This window comes from Megalopta genalis, unplaced genomic scaffold, assembly GCF_051020955.1.
Source record: "Megalopta genalis isolate 19385.01 unplaced genomic scaffold, iyMegGena1_principal scaffold0225, whole genome shotgun sequence".
Lineage (NCBI taxonomy): Eukaryota > Metazoa > Arthropoda > Insecta > Hymenoptera > Halictidae > Megalopta > Megalopta genalis.
The window spans coordinates 95,001-102,500 of record NW_027476294.1 but is presented as its reverse complement, the minus strand read 5'-3'; positions in this window follow the sequence as shown (position 1 = coordinate 102,500).

The following is a 7,500-nucleotide window of genomic DNA, read 5'->3' as shown; positions in this document are numbered from 1 at the left end:
GCCGCTGGTACTTTATTTTATTATAATAATTTAATTATAAGACAGAAACCGCTGATACTTGGTTGTAAAATCTCCATTATCCGAACGAAAGTAACACGCCGCTGGTACTTTATTTTATTATAATAATTTAATTATAAGACAGAAACCGCTGGTACTTGGTTGTAAAATCTCCATTATCCGAACGAAAGCAATACGCCGTTGGTACTTGGTTATAAAATTTTCATTACAAGATAGAAAGCAATATGCCGCTGGTTATATTAATGTAATCTTATGGAAAGCATTACGCCGCTGGAACTTTGACCATTGCAATAATCGATCGGAAGCTACACACAGCAAGGAATACGAATATTATACCAAGAGATCGAAAACAATACGCTGTTCGGACGTTTTGACTAGCTGTCGCACAGTGCAGACGCGTCGACCCGTCGCTCCGCATTTCGAGCGCAATTTCAGTGGTTTTTCAGTTCAGAAAATTACAGAGAGTGTTTGGTTGTGTTGCAGGAGTCAAACTGAATGATTTGATGCATAAAGTTTAATTAAACTCCCATTAGTTTGCCGGGAAACATCGATTATTCCGATCTAGAAAGAGACAGAGACAGTCGATCCGCGTTATGTTAAATATCTCCAGGTTACCGATTCCACAAAATTATAAAAAGTATACGGCTGTGTAGCGGGGATCAAAACGAGTAATTTCATGTATAAAGTTTAAATAATCTCCCAATAGTTTGCCGGGAAACATCGATAATTCCGATCTAGAAAGAGACAGAGACAGTCGATCCGCGTTATGTTAAATATCTCAAGGTTACCGATTCCACAAAATTATAAAAAGTATACGGCTGTGTAGCGGGGACCAAAACGAGTAATTTCATGTATAAAGTTTAATTAATCTCCCAATAGTTTGCCGGGAAACATCGATTATTCCGATCTAGAAAGAGACAGAGACAGTCGATCCGCGTTATGTTAAATATCTCCAGGTTACCGATTCCACAAAATTATAAAAAGTATACGGCTGTGTAGCGGGGATCAAAACGAGTAATTTCATGTATAAAGTTTAAATAATCTCCCAATAGTTTGCCGGGAAACATCGATAATTCCGATCTAGAAAGAGACAGAGACAGTCGATCCGCGTTATGTTAAATATCTCAAGGTTACCGATTCCACAAAATTATAAAAAGTATACGGCTGTGTAGCGGGGATCAAAACGAGTAATTTCATGTATAAAGTTTAAATAATCTCCCAATAGTTTGCCGGGAAACATCGATAATTCCGATCTAGAAAGAGACAGAGACAGTCGATCCGCGTTATGTTAAATATCTCAAGGTTACCGATTCCACAAAATTATAAAAAGTATACGGCTGTGTAGCGGGGATCAAAACGAGTAATTTCGTGTATAAAGTTTAATTAATCTCCGAATAGTTTTCCGGGAAACATCGATAATTCCGATCTAGAAAGAGACAGAGACAGTCGATCCGCGTTATGTTAAATATTTCAAGGTTCCCGATTCCACAAAATTATAAAAAGTATACGGCTGTGTAGCGGGGACCAAAACGAGTAATTTCATGTATAAAGTTTAAATAATCTCCCAATAGTTTGCCGGGAAACATCGATAATTCCGATCTAGAAAGAGACAGAGACAGTCGATCCGCGTTATGTTAAATATCTCAAGGTTACCGATTCCACAAAATTATAAAAAGTATACGGCTGTGTAGCGGGGACCAAAACGAGTAATTTCATGTATAAAGTTTAATTAATCTCCCAATAGTTTGCCGGGAAACATCGATTATTCCGATCTAGAAAGAGACAGAGACAGTCGATCCGCGTTATGTTAAATATCTCCAGGTTACCGATTCCACAAAATTATAAAAAGTATACGGCTGTGTAGCGGGGATCAAAACGAGTAATTTCGTGTATAAAGTTTAAATAATCTCCCAATAGTTTGCCGGGAAACATCGATAATTCCGATCTAGAAAGAGACAGAGACAGTCGATCCGCGTTATGTTAAATATCTCAAGGTTACCGATTCCACAAAATTATAAAAAGTATACGGCTGTGTAGCGGGGATCAAAACGAGTAATTTCGTGTATAAAGTTTAATTAATCTCCGAATAGTTTTCCGGGAAACATCGATTATTCCGATCTAGAAAGAGACAGAGACAGTCGATCCGCGTTATGTTAAATATTTCAAGGTTCCCGATTCCACAAAATTATAAAAAGTATACGGCTGTGTAGCGGGGATCAAAACGAGTAATTTCGTGTATAAAGTTTAATTAATATCCCATTACTTTGCCGGGAAACATCAATACTTCGATCGCGCGAGAGAGACAGAGAAACGAACAGTCTTTTTTTCGATTTACGGCTAAAATAAATTTTTCTCATTTTATTCAATAACATATTCTTGCTTAGATAACTTTTTTACATAGGGATTAAGCATTTAGAACGATACATTGTTTAAAATAATGGCACTTTACTCTTGACATTTTACGGTTTTTTCAATTTTCTGAAAAATCCTACCATTAGATTTTTTTAAAAATACGATATTCTTGCTTAACTAACGTTTCTACATAGGGATTAAGCATTTAGAACGAAATCTAATGTAGGAAAATGGTACTTTACTCTTGATCGGTACGTTGGGACTTAGAAAATATTCGGCCGTACGCGGCGCGTCTCGGCGCTTCGAACAGCTCCGGTGTCCCCATTATTTTCGATTTACGGCTAAAATAAATTTTTCTAATTTTTTTCAATAACATATTCTTGCTTAAATAACTTTTTTACATAGGGATTAAGCATTTAGAACGATACATTGTTTAAAATAATGGCACTTTACTCTTGACATTTTACGGTTTTTTCAATTTTCTGAAAAATCCTATCATTAGATTTTTTTAAAAATACGATATTCTTGCTTAACTAACGTTTCTACATAGGGATTAAGCATTTAGAACGAAATCTAATGTCAGAAAATGGCACTTTACTCTTGACATTTTTCGGTTTTTTCAATTTTCTGGAAAATCCTATCATTAGATTTTTTTAAAAATACGATATTCTTGCTTAACTAACGTTTTTACAAAGGGATTAAGCATTTAGAACGAAATCTAATGTAGGAAAATGGTACTTTACTCTTGATCGGTACGTTGGGACTTTGAAAATATTCGGGCGTTCCAATCGCTCGTCTGTTGCATCATAGCGCGTCTCGGCGCAATCGACCGATTCGCTCGACCCATTATTTTCGATTTACGGCTAAAATAAATTTTTCTCATTTTATTCAATAACATATTCTTGCTTAGATAACTTTTTTACATAGGGATTAAGCATTTAGAACGATATAATGTTTAAAATAAGGGCACTTTACTCTTGACATTTTACGGTTTTTTCAATTTTCTGAAAAATCCTACCATTAGATTTTTTTAAAAATACGATATTCTTGCTTAACTAACGTTTCTACATAGGGATTAAGCATTTAGAACGAAATCTAATGTCAGAAAATGGCACTTTACTCTTGACATTTTTCGGTTTTTTCAATTTTCTGGAAAATCCTATCATTAGATTTTTTTTAAAATACGATATTCTTGCTTAACTAACGTTTTTACATAGGGATTAAGCATTTAGAACGAAATCTAATGTAGGAAAATGGTACTTTACTCTTGATCGGTACGTTGGGACTTTGAAAATATTCGGGCGTTCCAATCGCTCGTCTGTTGCATCATAGCGCGTCTCGGCGCAATCGACCGATTCGCTCGACCCATTATTTTCGATTTACGGCTAAAATAAATTTTTCTCATTTTATTCAATAACATATTCTTGCTTAGATAACTTTTTTACATAGGGATTAAGCATTTAGAACGATATAATGTTTAAAATAAGGGCACTTTACTCTTGACATTTTACGGTTTTTTCAATTTTCTGAAAAATCCTACCATTAGATTTTTTTAAAAATACGATATTCTTGCTTAACTAACGTTTCTACATAGGGATTAAGGATTTAGAACGACATCTAATGTCAGAAAATGGCACTTTACTCTTGACATTTTTCGGTTTTTTCAATTTTCTGGAAAATCCTATCATTAGATTTTTTTAAAAATACGATATTCTTGCTTAACTAACGTTTTTACATAGGGATTAAGCATTTAGAACGAAATCTAATGTAGGAAAATGGTACTTTACTCTTGACATTTTTCGGTTTTTTCAATTTTCTGGAAAATCCTATCATTAGATTTTTTTAAAAATACGATATTCTTGCTTAACTAACGTTTTTACATAGGGATTAAGCATTTAGAACGAAATCTAATGTAGGAAAATGGTACTTTACTCTTGATCGGTACGTTGGGACTTAGAAAATATTCGGCCGTACGCGGCGCGTCTCGGCGCTTCGAACAGCTCCGGTGTCCCCATTATTTTCGATTTACGGCTAAAATAAATTTTTCTAATTTTTTTCAATAACATATTCTTGCTTAAATAACTTTTTTACATAGGGATTAAGCATTTAGAACGATACATTGTTTAAAATAATGGCACTTTACTCTTGACATTTTACGGTTTTTTCAATTTTCTGAAAAATCCTATCATTAGATTTTTTTAAAAATACGATATTCTTGCTTAACTAACGTTTCTACATAGGGATTAAGCATTTAGAACGAAATCTAATGTCAGAAAATGGCACTTTACTCTTGACATTTTTCGGTTTTTTCAATTTTCTGGAAAATCCTATCATTAGATTTTTTTTAAAATACGATATTCTTGCTTAACTAACGTTTTTACATAGGGATTAAGCATTTAGAACGAAATCTAATGTAGGAAAATGGTACTTTACTCTTGACCGGTACGTTGGGACTTTGAAAATATTCGGGCGTTCCAATCGCTCGTCTGTTGCATCATAGCGCGTCTCGGCGCAATCGACCGATTCGCTCGACCCATTATTTTCGATTTACGGCTAAAATAAATTTTTCTCATTTTATTCAATAACATATTCTTGCTTAGATAACTTTTTTACATAGGGATTAAGCATTTAGAACGATATAATGTTTAAAATAAGGGCACTTTACTCTTGACATTTTACGGTTTTTTCAATTTTCTGAAAAATCCTACCATTAGATTTTTTTAAAAATACGATATTCTTGCTTAACTAACGTTTCTACATAGGGATTAAGCATTTAGAACGAAATCTAATGTCAGAAAATGGCACTTTACTCTTGACATTTTTCGGTTTTTTCAATTTTCTGGAAAATCCTATCATTAGATTTTTTTAAAAATACGATATTCTTGCTTAACTAACGTTTTTACATAGGGATTAAGCATTTAGAACGAAATCTAATGTAGGAAAATGGTACTTTACTCTTGATCGGTACGTTGGGACTTAGAAAATATTCGGCCGTACGCGGCGCGTCTCGGCGCTTCGAACAGCTCCGGTGTCCCCATTATTTTCGATTTACGGCTAAAATAAATTTTTCTAATTTTTTTCAATAACATATTCTTGCTTAAATAACTTTTTTACATAGGGATTAAGCATTTAGAACGATACATTGTTTAAAATAATGGCACTTTACTCTTGACATTTTACGGTTTTTTCAATTTTCTGAAAAATCCTATCATTAGATTTTTTTAAAAATACGATATTCTTGCTTAACTAACGTTTCTACATAGGGATTAAGCATTTAGAACGAAATCTAATGTCAGAAAATGGCACTTTACTCTTGACATTTTTCGGTTTTTTCAATTTTCTGGAAAATCCTATCATTAGATTTTTTTAAAAATACGATATTCTTGCTTAACTAACGTTTTTACATAGGGATTAAGCATTTAGAACGAAATCTAATGTAGGAAAATGGTACTTTACTCTTGATCGGTACGTTGGGACTTAGAAAATATTCGGCCGTACGCGGCGCGTCTCGGCGCTTCGAACAGCTCCGGTGTCCCCATTATTTTCGATTTACGGCTAAAATAAATTTTTCTAATTTTTTTCGATTACATATTCTTGCTTAAATAACTTTTTTACATAGGGATTAAGCATTTAGAACGACATGTTGTTTAAAATAATGGTACTTTACTCTTGTGATTTTTCGGTTTTTTTTGATTATTTTGAAAAATAAATTTTTGTAATTTTTTTAAATGCGATATTCGTGATCAGTGAACGATTTCACATATGGATTAAGCATTTAGAATCGTGCGGACGCGTTATTAAAAAAGTTTACTCGATGCGATGGGACTTTAAAAAGTTTGTGAAAATTTTCATATTGGGAAAAAATGTGTAATTTTTTGTCTAGTTTACGGTAGTGTAATTTATTTTAATGTTTACTATAAAAATTTTTTTCGTTCGTTCACGCGCTATGTTACAACAGCACGGCCGGGCGGTCTGTTGCCGCAGCGGTTTACACTCATAAGCGCGCGTGCTATTCGGCCGGCGGCGCCGGCGTCCTTGCCGGCCGTTCGGTATCTATAAGAGATACACGGTCCGTGCGAGGCGGACGGAGCAGAGCGGGTTTTGGGCCAATTCTACGATCTCGGTCGAGAAGCTGTCTCAGAGCTCCTTCGGGGCTTCGGTCCTGACTGTTTCGTGCCGTTTACGTTACGGACTTTTCTCCACACAGCGTGGCCACGGGTCGGTGTCTTTGACCGAATGGCCCATATGTGGCAAGCCCTACGGGGTTGGTTACCCGTATGCACTTTGTATGTATACTCGTACTCACTGAGCAATCGACTCTTCTGTCCGAGCGATGGAAAAATTTTTTAAAATGCATCTGTAAGATTTGGAAGCAAATCGTACCAATTGAAAACTGTGGCTAAAATGAAATAGCCCAGTGGAGAGAGAAAACTATCAAAAAACTGATTTTTTAAATCAAGAGGTGTCAGAAATCGAAATGCCTAGCGCGAGCGGAAGAACACGCTTTCTCGCCAGTCCAGCATGTGTCCTGTCCGTTCTTCCTCGGCTTGCCGATTTTGCCCAGATCAGAGGTTTCGTGCTTCCGGCGGTCAGAAGATCAGCGTGAGCGTACGCGCTTCCACGACTATGGCATCACCCATGTACTTTTTCCTTTGAATATATTTGAGTACATAAAAAATATTAAAACATATAGAGAGAACTGTGTCTTGGATCTTAAAAATTTGTCAATAGCGATGATATATTATTACTTAACTTGAAGTATTTGTACGTTTTAGCTGGGACGTACATTTATCTTACAAGATGTTAATAGCGAGACTCTTGAAGATAAAATTATCTTGTGATTTTATGAAGGCAAAGATAGAAACGTACGAAGCTGGCGTACGTAGAAAAATGTGATTTTATGATAGAACAAAAATATAATACGTACGTTTTTGGGCGTACGGTAAAATATCTGTATGGTAGAAAAATGAAAGAAATTGAGCGTTAAAGAAGATATGTTACAAGCGCGGAATGTGGCAAAACTTGTACATATTTGAAAGAGAAAAATGGTGTGTCGACCTGACATATATATATGAAACAGGCGACGATGGAAAAGGATTTAAATTTTGTCCATTTTATATATACATATTG